Source organism: Scylla paramamosain, chromosome 4, assembly GCF_035594125.1.
Source record: "Scylla paramamosain isolate STU-SP2022 chromosome 4, ASM3559412v1, whole genome shotgun sequence".
Lineage (NCBI taxonomy): Eukaryota > Metazoa > Arthropoda > Malacostraca > Decapoda > Portunidae > Scylla > Scylla paramamosain.
Window position 1 is genome coordinate 31,982,027 of NC_087154.1, and position 12,500 is coordinate 31,994,526.

At 41.6% G+C, this 12,500-nt stretch overlaps 1 protein-coding gene and 2 non-coding genes across 9 annotated transcripts in view; all 3 read left to right on the forward strand.

Annotated features, from left to right (window-relative positions):
- LOC135100010 (uncharacterized) overlaps nt 1-12,500 on the forward strand; it is a 315,016-nt gene that overhangs the window by 27,254 nt on the left and 275,262 nt on the right. The gene's annotated exons all lie outside the window — the stretch shown is intronic.
- Trnaa-ugc (transfer RNA alanine (anticodon UGC)) lies at nt 2,338-2,409 on the forward strand. Its single transcript has one exon. It is a non-coding gene; the product is annotated as a tRNA-Ala (tRNA).
- Nucleotides 2,413-2,485, forward strand: Trnaa-agc (transfer RNA alanine (anticodon AGC)). The gene has a single exon. It is a non-coding gene; the product is annotated as a tRNA-Ala (tRNA).

The window sequence follows — 12,500 nt, forward strand, 5'->3', positions numbered from 1 at the left end:
CCTTTGAACTCCCAAGACCCGCTCCGCTCCCTCACTCCGCGTGTTGCAATTTCAATGAGGAAAGAATCGAGCTTGATACTTCTCTCTCTTCTTTTTTTTTTTGTCTGCATTTTTCTTCGGATCTCGTCGTCTGTGCGTGTAATTTCCGTGGTGTGTTCTGGTGGCATCGTCTTTCTCTCTGTTCTTTCTCTTTCTCTCTCTCTCTCTTTCTGTCTTGTATCTGGATTAGTCTCAGAACCTTAACCTAAATCTTTTTGGTGTGGTGCGGGGCGCTTTGGTATTGCTTGGGAGAATGCTGCTTCTGTTCCATCAGATATTGGCATTTTTTCCACATGCACTACTGTTTTTTATTTTTCCCGGAGAGTTTCGATTGGCGCTGCATATTATAACACGATGCAATTCAATTCCCAGGCAACAACCGGTCGTTAGGGTGCGCAATCTCCCATCACGGTGGTTTTTGCGGCTGTCCTGGGGCGTCCTTCGGGTCTCAGTCCTTTATCCGTTACCTCCCAATACCCCAGGAGAGATATGCCATCCCTCCCCCGCCCATTCCCTTGTACATTACAGTTTTTAAGCGGCCAGTGGGTGAGAATAAGTGCGGGGAAGGTGTGTCGAGGCGAGATTGAGGGTGATGCAGGAAGAGGAGGTGGAGGATATGGTGGTGGTGCAGTGGTGGTGGTGGTGCTTGCAGTTGTGGTGGTGGTGGAAAAAGGAGGAAGTGGAAGGGAAGATGGTAATAAGGATGATGATGATGATGATGATGATGAGGATCACGATGATGATGATGATGCTGAAAGAAAGGAAGAAGAGAAGAAGAAGAAAATAATGATGATGATAATGAAAGCGCAAGAAGAAGAGAAAGAGAAGAGGAGGAGAATGAGGAGGAGGAGGAGGAGGAAGAGAAAGATGGAGAGAGGGAAGAGGAAGAGGAGGAAGAGAAGGAGAAAAAAAGAAAAAAAAACAGGAACAACAGTAAGAACAAAACGAGGAAAAAAAAGAGGAGGACGAAGAACAAGAACAAGACCAAAAACAAGAAAAAAAGAACAAGAAAGAAAGAAAAAAACAAAAAATGGCAGAAAAAGACAAAAAATTATAAGAAAAACAAACAAACAAACAAACAAACAAACAAAAACAGCCATTAGTGACACCGGTTTAGGAGTAACAACAGTGGCAGTGACTGGTGATGGTAATGGAGACAGTGACAGTGACAGTGACAGTGGCGGTGACGTGAAGGAGATAGAAACCATTCCCTCCTGTTGGTCATTATGGTAATTGCAAGATAACGGGGACCTGTTGCCGGCTGCGATTGAAATTATACCTAGGTTCTGACAGTGTGGGTGATAACGCCTGATGGAAGGTAGGGCGGGCTGCTGTGGTTGGCTGGCTGGCTGTCTGGATGGCTGGATGGAAGTTAAAGAGGGAGGAGGAGGCAGGAGTGAAAGGGGCGTGGAGCAGTGGTAGTGATTCCATGCTCCTTCTCGTGCCTCCACCTCAAGGGTCATTACTGTCTGTCTCAGCCCTGCCCATCAGCGTAAAGGAGGGTGTTGCACGTGGTATCTGTGGGGAAAATGGGAAAGTATGCATTATGACGTGACTCTTGGCTGGATGTGGTGTGGTGTGCTAGTTTGTGCTCCTGTTTTTTTTTTTTCTTAGTGTGTGTGTGTGTGTGTGTGTGTGTGTGTGTGTGTGTGTGTGTGTGTGTGTGTTTCTTTCATTTTTCCGTCTTTTGTTCTTGCTTCTTCATATGTTTTGTTTTGTTTTGTTTTTGTGTGTTTATCTTTGTTTTCTTCCTTTCCTTTCCTTTCCATTCCCTTCCTTCCCTTTCCTTCCCTTCCCTTCCTTCCTTCCTTCCTTCCTTCCTTCCTCGTCAGTCTACATCGTGGTGGGATCATTAGGGATTTTTTTTTGTTCTTCCTACTTGTTTCTTTTCTTTGTCCTTCCTTCCTTCCTTCCTTCCTTGCATGGTTAATTATTAAATTATTACTAAAAATATTCTTTATTTCTTTTTCCTTTCTTTTATTTTTCCTTCCTTCCATCCTTCCTTCCTTCCTTCCTTCCTTCCTTCCTTCCTTCCTTCCTTCCTTCCTTCCTTCCTTCCTTCCAATCCAGGTGAGCCGTGGAGCCTAGAAAAAGAATAGCGTAGCGTTTGTAAATGTGACGAGCTTGTATTTCTACGCACGCAAGAAAAGAAAGGAGGAAGAGAAACAGAGAAATAGCAGTCTAAAAAATATTACCGAACCAAACGCAAGGAAACACATACAAAGATAAACAGACAGATAGATAGATAGGTAGATAAACAGACAGATAGACTTATGGATAAATGGTTGGATGCGTTAAGGGGGTGTAGCTCAGTGGTAGAGCGTTCGCTTTGCATGTGAAAGGCCCCGGGTTCGATCCCCGGCACCTCCACCAGGGGATGTAGCTCAAATGGTAGAGCGCTCGCTTAGCATGTGAGAGGTACGGGGATCGATACCCCGCATCTCCAGGATCACCTTTTAGGTAAATATGTTTCATACAGAGACTGTCACGTGTAGGCCTGATGGCTTTCTGCAGCTTCCCTCATTTTTTTTACATTCTTATGTTCTTATGGCTAAATAGTAAATAAATAGATGGATGGATGGATGCATAGATGGATAAATGATAGATTGATGAATAGATAGATGGATAGACAATAGTAGGTACTACCACATGAACATAAAAATAAACATAAATATATAGAAAAGTTGGTACTGTATAAACTACTGACCAACGATAGATAGATAGGTAGACAGATACGAGAAAGCAGATACACATACACAAACACACATATATACAATAGATAAATAAATCAATAAGTAAGTTTTAACCCAATTTTCCCCTCACTCCTTCATCCCCCAACACACACACACACACACACACACACACACACACACACACACACACACACACACACACACACACACACACACACAAAGAGATGCACGCGTATATACTCCCAGATAAAAGAAGAAGAAAAAGATAAAAAGAAAAAGTTATAAAGAAAAAAACAAAAAAAACATGTGGCAAGCGTCCTTCAGCAAATCATAAGGCCAGAAGCAACTGGTGGCGCCTGGCAGTGGTCTACAAACACAAAGGGTGGAACAGCTGCATCCCGTGAGAGAGGATTCGACCCTCTTGAGACGCGGCCAGCTGACGAAGGTCCCTCGAGCGGCGAATAACATGAAGGAGGAGGAGGAGGAGGAGGAGATGGTGGTGGTGATGGTAGTGGTGGTGTTGAGGGGAGTAATGGAGGTCATGGGCATATTATTATTGTGTGTCATTCTCGTATCTTGTTTCTCGTCTCTCGTCTCTTTGTCTCTCGTCTTGTCTGTCTGTGTCTCGTCTCGTCTCATCTTGTCTCGTCTCGTCTCTTCTCGTCTCGTCTCGTCTTGTCTCGTCTTGTCTCGTCTTGTCTCGTCTTGTCATGTCTTGTTTCGTTTCGTCTCATCTCGTCTCGTCTCGTCTCGTCTCGTCTCGTCGCGTCTCTCTCTCTCTCTCTCTCTCTCTCTCTCTCTCTCTCTCTCTCTCTCTCTCTCTCTCTCTCTCTCTCTCTCTCTCTCTCTCTCTCTCTCTCTCTCTCTCTCTCTCTCTCTCTCTCTCTCGATTCAGTGTTCTTTTATTTCCATAGGGATACATCCTTTAGTAACACACACACACACACACACACACACACACACACACACACACACACACACACACACACACACACACACACACACACACACACACACACACACACACACACACACACACACACACACACACACACACACATCTTACCTATCTCATCTCGTTACTTCTTCCCTAAATCCCCCATTGAAATTAACCACCTAGCACACCACTTAGTGCACCATTCCCTTCACTCCAGTAACCAGGCGCACCTCTGTTAACCCCTCCCCGAAAACCCAAAACCCAACATAATCACTTAAAACATCCACACTTTATCAATTCCTTCATCCCAAGTCCCTCTTCACAGGTGCTTTATGTAATGTATCCATCTCCTCACACTCCTTTCATTACGATCTATAACTGTCTGGCTCACCCTTCAATACAGCCCCCGTCCATCTCGTTTAGCTCAGCCATTCTCTCGCCGCCGGTCTTATCACGCCTCATCTGCCGCCCACCAGCATGACGGGGCCTCCGCGGCAGGACGGGCAAGGCTGGGTGGTCTCTCCAAGCTGGCCGCGCTAGGGCTCAGTATTTCATTAATTTATTAGCTATGTGCGTGGCCGGCGGGATGGGGTGGAGCCGTGTTAGAGAGAGAGTGAGAGAGAGAGAGAGAGAGAGAGAGAGAGAGAGAGAGAGAGAGAGAGAGAGAGAGAGAGAGAGAGAGAGAGAGATAATGCCAAAGAACACATGAGAATATAATCGTCTATATACGGTTAAGACTTACTGATTAGCTTGATTCTAATAATAAACCAAGTGTGGGAGACCAGAGAGAGAGAGAGAGAGAGAGAGAGAGAGAGAGAGAGAGAGAGAGAGAGAGAGAGAGAGAGAGAGAGAGAGAGAGAGAGAGAGAGAAAGTCACCTCATAAGAATCTCCAGGGGTGTTTCCTCTCTTGAAAAAGAAGTCATTTTCTTGCCTCTTTAATAACCTGAATTAAGCGGTATTATTATCATCATTACTCGAAGGCTACTTGTATGCAGGTAGTGCGGCGGGTATGTCAAAGGTGCAGGAGGAGGAGGAGGAGGAGGAGGAGGAGGAGGAGGAGGAGGAGGAGGAGGACTTCTTCTTTAGCGTATATCATTAGCATTAATACAAGTTGATGAGTCATAATGATTATTCGCCTCAGAGTGTGCCAGGCGGAAGAAAATGAGGAAGAAATTGACACGACATGGCGAGGGAGTAGCGAGGAAGACAGGGAGACTCAACGCGTGTTAACCCTTCCTTTGTAAAGTTAGCGCGTCATTTTAACAGTTGTGCGCTCTTTGTATTGTGATTCCATGTATTCTTCTTCTTCTTCTTCTTCTTCTTCTTGTTCTTGTTCTTCTTATTGTTATTATTATACTTTTGTTGTGTTCGGTTACTTATGAAAAGCTCTCGTTTTGTGTCTTGTTGTTACACTTTTTCTTTTGTTGTTGTGGTTTAGCTCAGTTTTTACTTTCGTTTGTGTCTTTTGCTTTGGTTTTGAGTTATAATAAGTGGTTCGCCGTCTTCTCCCTTGTCGTCGTCGTTGTTGTTGTTGTTGTTGTTGTTGTTGTTGTCTTCTTCTTCTTCTTCTTCTTCTTCTTCTTCTTCTTCTTCTTCTTCTTCTTCTTCTTCTTCTTCTTCTTCTTCTTGCTGCATCTTACGTTCAATCACCGTTTGAATCACTGACATGTAACGAGTGAGGAAGAGATGATGATTGATGACTTAGGAGGAGAAGGAGAAAGAAAGAAACAGAAAGCAAGAATTAATGAGTTAAGAGAAAGAGAAGGTGAAGGAGGGAGGGAGCAGCCGCAGCAATAAGAACGCCAGAACCACACTACCATTATCTCACTCAATCACATTTCTCTTTCATTCTCTCTCTCTCTCTCTCTCTCTCTCTCTCTCTCTCTCTCTCTCTCTCTCTCTCTCTCTCTCTCTCTCTCTCTCTCTTTTAACTGGTATCGTGGTATCAATTGGGTAACCTTCGATAACCCAAATTACTGCTCGTCGCTCACCCAGAAAGCTGATCCACCACCACCACCACCACCACCACCATCAACCATTACTGTCATATCCTATTCTTTGGTGTTTTATATATATATATTTTGATGAGATTTTACAATTTTCTGTGGTTTTGCTTTGTGATACGGCACCAAAATTCAGTCAGTCAGTCAATCAATCTATCTATCTAGCTCTTAATCAATCAGTAAGTCATTCAGTCAGTCAGTTGTGTGTACGTGATGTACCGAGTGGTGATTGATGGTGGGTGATGAGTGTTGTGATGTAATAATACGTGTGGTGTTGTAGTGGCTTTCTGTATCTTTAATTTTCTTTCTCTTGTGGTTAGTTCTTTTTTTTTTTCCTCTCCGATTACTTTTTTCTCTTCTTTTCGATCTTCAGTTGTCTTTCTATATCATTCATTTTCATTTTCTTCAAGTGATTGTGATTTTTTTTTTTTATTCTTTGCTCTCTGATTACTTTTTTTTTTTTGTGTTTCTCTCTTTTTTTTCAGTCTTCAGTTCCTTGTCTTTCCGGTTCCGAGTGTTAACCTTTGTCAGAGAGCGGGATAGCCTTTTTTTTTTCTCTCTCTCTCTCGTTTTTTGTTTGGTTTATTTTCTCTCGTGTGATCCTACTGCTTTTTAAAGGTCATGTATGTGCTGTCTCCTAAGCTTCTTCCTCTTTTCTCTTCTCTTTTCCTCCTTCTTCCTTCTCCTTTATTTCTTCTCTTTTTTTTCCCCCGTCTTTCAAGCATCTTTCTCTTCCTCTATTCCTTCATCGTTCCTTTCCATTTCTTGTACTTCTCGTCTTTTCTCTTTTTTTATTTTCCTGCAGTATTTTGTTCCCTATTTCCTGCAGTATTTTCTTCCCTTTCTCCCAATCTTCTTCACTCTCTCTTTTTTTTTCTGACTTCTGACTTTTCACCTCTCTTCTCTTTCCATTATTATTTTCCTGTTTATTCTTCCTTTTATTCTCCTTCACTTTCTACCTTTTTCCTATTTCTCTTACTCTTCGCCTCATTTTCTTCTCATTCCTCCTGTTTCTCCTCATTTTCCTACTCTTCCTTAGCTCAGTCCTCCTCCTCCTCCTCCTTTTTGTCCCCCTGCTTCTGCTAACCACATCCCTGACCGTCACCTTCACCCACCACCACCACCACCACTGCCACCACCACCACCAACATCACCACCGGCAGATAGATAACTCCAGTATGGTTTCTCAGAGTGGCTGGGTGCGGTGGTTCTAAAGGAGGCCGAGAGTCTCACAAAAACCACCTTCAATGACCACCATCACCACCGCCTATACCCTGATGGGGAGGGGGGGCTTGAAAATGGATAGGAATGCTTTTTTGTCACATTATTTGGTCTTTTTCCGTGTTTCAGTTAGGGGGTAGATGGTGGAGAGAGAGAGAGAGAGAGAGAGAGAGAGAGAGAGAGAGAGAGAGAGAGAGAGAGAGAGAGAGAGAGAGAGAGAGAGTAGTTTGCGTTCCTCTAGGTGATAAGTGACTTGTATGTGTTTGACAATCCTCTTAAATGATTATTTGAACGAATTTTCCTACTACAATGTTCTCTCTCTCTCTCTCTCTGTGTGTGTGTGTGTGTGTGTGTGTGTGTGTGTGTGTGTGTGTGTGTGTGTGTGTGTGTGTGTGTGTGTCCTCTCTTTCTCCCTTCCTCCCCTTCTGTCTGTCTGTCTGTCTGTCTGTATCCTACTTCACAGAGAGTCTCTTAAGTCATGCGGGTCGTGATAGCCTGCAGGAATGTCACACGCGCAGTACGAGGGAGGGAGTGAGGGAGAGAGAGAGGGCGACAATGTGTAGCAAGAAATAGCGTGCGAAGAGGAGCGGGATATTGAGGCCAGGCGATTGTGTGTGCGCGAGGTCAGTAGGTCTGGGTGTGTGAGTGTGTGTGTGTGTGTGTGTGTGTGTGTGTGTGTGAGCGAGCATTGCTTCAGTTTCTTTTTTTTTATTTTACTTCATATTGTATTACCTTGACACACACACACACACACACACACACATTTATAAAAAAAGGGAGCAAAAAAATAGTTGTATAAAAAGTCATTCATATTAAGGCATTACTCAATATTCCTTATTTTTCCCCTTTTCTTTCATGGCTTTCTCTATTTTTACACTTATTACGTATTTTACTTACGTGTATTTAAAGTTCACTATGGTACAGGTATTGCTGGTATTTATTTTTACTTTCTGCCGCTCATAGTTCCAGTTAAGTTTAGAACTGCGCAGGTATATGACAGGTATCTATCCAGCTTTTCTTTAATTAACTTACAACGTCATTTAACCTAGTGTGGCATAGTATCATTGTGTATAACTATAGTGTAAGAGTGTACAAACCCATATGAGCTTGCAAGAGGCTGCAGAATAATCAAGATAAATGCATAATATCCTCTCACACTCACCGCGACTATACTTATCACTCAACCACTGATCTCAAGATGTATAGCCAATATGTACAATGAGATCAGTGCACTCAACACCACCCCAACACATCACAACTCACGCACTATCAAGATTACACACAATATTCACATTAACCATTCCAGCAACAATAAAACTACTAAAATTTAGGAGGCCAAGCTAACATGTGCTCTTATCACTCCCCTATGTAGGTCAGGTGATAAATGTGCGTCTTTCAGTCATGAGTTTTAACACGTGGGAAGACGAGGCGAGTGAGCTGTACTATGTAATGCTACTCCGAGTGTGACTAAAAACTGACACTCGCTGACGGGCGTTGATCGATCTGTGTCAGGAGGCGGAGATGGAGGAGGAGGAGGAGGAGGAGAAAGACGGGGAGAGAACCAGGGAGGGATAGGAGAAGGAGGAGGAGAGATAAGAACAGGAAGAGAAGTAGGAGGGGAGAAAAAAGAAGAATGAATAGAAGAAAAGTTGAATATAGAAAATGTAAAGGGAAACGGAAGAAAATATGAGAAAGTAAAAGTAGAGAATGAAATAGAAAAGAAAAAAGAAAAAGAATAAACTTAATAAGGATAAGAGGAGGTGAAGGATAGTGAGAAGGAGGAGAAGAGGAGGAGGAGGAGGAGGAGGAGATGATAAGGAGAAGGTGACACGTCTTATGGCCACGTGTTCAAGTATGTTTCTTACCATTAATGGAGAGAGAGAGAGAGAGAGAGAGAGAGAGAGAGAGAGAGAGAGAGAGAGAGAGAGAGAGAGAGAGAGAGAGAGAGAGAGAGACGTATTCTCAGTAGATACATAGAACGAGATACACACACAAAAAAAAAAAAAAGTAAAAAAATAGCAAATGCTTTATATATAATTGTTACACATGACATTTCTTGACACCCCCCACTCTCTCTCTCTCTCTCTCTCTCTCTCTCTCTCTCTCTCTCTCTCTCTCTCTCTCTCTCTCTCTCTCTCTCTCTCTTTGGTGATGACCTGCACGTGTTGCGAGATAAAGCTCCCGTGCCTCACTAATGATCATAACACAAAGCCTGAAGGTCACTCGTGGGTGTTTATACATAACTCATAAGGGCAGGATACTCTTCAGTCCTCGCTTTATTCTATTTGTTGTATTTCAGTAGTTGTTTCGTCTCTTCAGGTGTATCAGTTGTCTTCTTCGACTTCACCTTTGTTGCGCTTATTGAATGTTACTTGTCGTTCTTGTTTAAAGGGAAGATGTGGATATGTAGCAGTAGTAATGGTTGTATTAATAGTTTTTGTATTGTTGTTGTTGTTGTTGTTGTTGTTGTTGTTGTTGTTGGTGGTGGTGGTGGTGGTGGTGGTGGTGGTGGTGGTGGTGGTGTACAATTGGCAAGAGCAAGACTTAGATTTGCTTGATTACTTATTCATTCATGTACACCTCGTGAAACCATAAAGGTATTTTGATTGATAAGAGCTTAACACTTATTTGTAATTAGATCTGCTTGCTTAGTTATTTATTAATCTATACCTGGTTAACTAGAGAGGTATTTGGAGATTTATTGCAGTTCACTATTATTTTATTTATGATGTTGATTTCACATCGGAATAAACGAGTAATATTGGTTTGGTTTTGCATTAATCTGATTAGATACACGTTCACAGATTCACTAACTTTGATGTGTTGTAGAAAGGAAAGCTCGCAGTGCGTTTTCCAATACGAAATTTCACCTCAATCTTTGCATATGTTTAGTTCACACGTTGAGACTACGCCATCATTTTTTTCTGCGATTATGTAAAAGAATGTTTTGTTATTTAAAGGATTATTATTTAAAATATTACAAGCTTTCTAATTCTAAGACATGTACCATAGATGTGTAATTAAATCTGTTTCTCTTTCAGAACCTTAAAAAAAAAAAACGGAATTTTATACTAAAACAGGTATAATTTATTCACAAGTCACCAGAAATGAACAAATTTTCTGTCATTCTGAATTACAATCATTATCAAACATGTGAGTAAGAACCACTTCATCATTTTTTAAAGTCTTACTGAGATCAAGAAGAAAACGATGATGGAGTATCCTGTCAGGTTAATTCCTCTGCAGTCTTATTTCTTCCCGTTAAAGACGTGGTGGCAGGTGTTGAGTTGGTGGGTCGCAAGAAGGGCAGAGGTAAGAAGCCGTGAGTAATGTATTTAGTGCGGGCAGCGATGGACTGAACCCCTACTGAGCCCTTAATGCGGCCCTCCAGTCCCCGCCTCCACGGCACCACGGTCATGCCCACCCTTTACCTCCACCACACTGTCCCTTGCTAGCACACACCCATCTACTTATTACTTCTTTTACTGCTGCTACTTTTACTTCTTGTGCTGCTATTATTACTACTGCTATTGCTACTACCACCGTCACTACTACTACTACTACTACTACTACTACTACTACTACTACTTTTAGACAGACGATTTATTGACCACAGCACTAGTATTTCAAATAACATCACACGTTCATTACATAATAATAGCAACGCATATAACCTTGAACCAATGAAAAAAAATAATAATAAAAAAAACTTATCCATCAGAATTCCACTGAACCATTAAAACAAACCGAATAAAATCACCAAAAAGCTCCCAGGTACGTATATAACCCAACTCCCTTACATAACAACAATATAGAAACACTGAGTCATAATTTCACAACCTGATTCCGTGAAGCATGACGTTAAGCATTCTCACGCCTCAGGTCGTCACTCCAACACATCCTCAATACTTAACTGCTTAGGGACGAGACGGATCCCCACCCTCTTCACTGCTCACCTGTCATTCCTCTCTACCTGTCTTGAGGGTGAAAAGAAATGGAGCAGGGCGGAGTACTGACCTAACCGCTTCCAAATGTCAGACTTCGATAAGTACAGTAGAATATGCATAGCGGGTGTCATGATTCTCTCTCTCTCTCTCTCTCTCTCTCTCTCTCTCTCTCTCTCTCTCTCTCTCTCTCTCTCTCTCTCTCTCTCTGAAGACTATTTTTATCGTATTTTCTTTTCTTGTCTTCTGATTTATTTTCTTTATCTCTTGTTTTACATTCTATAGTATTCCAAAGACTCCTCTCTCTCTCTCTCTCTCTCTCTCTCTCTCTCTCTCTCTCTCTCTCTCTCTCTCTCTCTCTCTCTCTCTCTCTCTCTCTCTCTCTCTCTCTCTCTCTCTCTCTCTCTCTCTCTCTCTCTCTCTCTCTCTCTCGGTAATGTATGCATACCAGTGTGATAAGACGTAATGATTAGCTAACTTTTTTTTCCTTTTCTTTTGATCACTAGATAAACTTAATTAAGCTGTGATTTGTGACATGCCACAATTACGTTCTTTTTGTAATCTGTTGTAAGCTTTTCGTGACGGCGCAGGTCTTTGAATATAATTAGTAATACTGTCTGGTATGTTAGCATTTGCGTGTTGGGTATGGAATGTACCTATGTACACACACACACACACACACACACACACACACACACACACACACACACACACACACACACACACACACACACACACACACACACACACACACACACACACACACACACACACACACACACACACACACACACACACACACACACACCCTTACATCATCAGTTTAACGACCAAACTTAATCCTTTGAATACCACGGCATAGTTTTCTTTATATTCTAGTAAATGCAGTTAGAGGATGTTATAAAGTTAGGAAATATACTTTTTCATTGTTAAGGGATTATAAAATCATCTATTTACTCATCCGACGCAGCTATGTCTTGTTTATTCTGTTACGACTTATTGAAGAGCGATTTGATAAAGTTCGGATGATTGTGTAGGGCTGAACGAGTTAATTGCTGCTTTTTAATGTTTTAGGAAGACCGGGAAATGACACAAAAAAAAAAGATAAAAACATAAACAATTGAATAAATAAATAAATGGATAAATAAAAATTCCTCTCATAATGCCGTTTCCTGCCTAAAATATATATATAAAAAAAGAAAGAAGTTGTTTAGTTGTTTTGTCTCGATACTCCTTTCTTAAAGCAGTTCAAGTCATAGGCAGGATAAAATGCAGGAATAGAGAACTCCTGAAATCTTTACTCATATTTGTTGTTGTTGTTGTTGTTGTTGTTGTTTCTTTGTTAATCTCGCTCTTTTTTTTTTTTTTTTTTTTTTGCAGAGGTGAGCCTTGCCTGGTGGTGGTGGTGTTGGTGGTGGTGGTGGTGGTGGGGCGAGCTTCACTGTCTTCAGGAATAGGAAATAAGAACTGTACACGATTTATGCGATGTTAACTTGCTCCTGTTAATGAGTTTGTTTTTTTTACACCTCACTCATCTTGCACCTTTTTTTCTCTCATTTTTAATTTACGAGTACGAGTTATATACGAGTATATGTAAAAAAAAAAAAATAAATAAAAAATAAATAAATAAAACGTATTGTCGGAAGTGCATGTTAGTTAGCA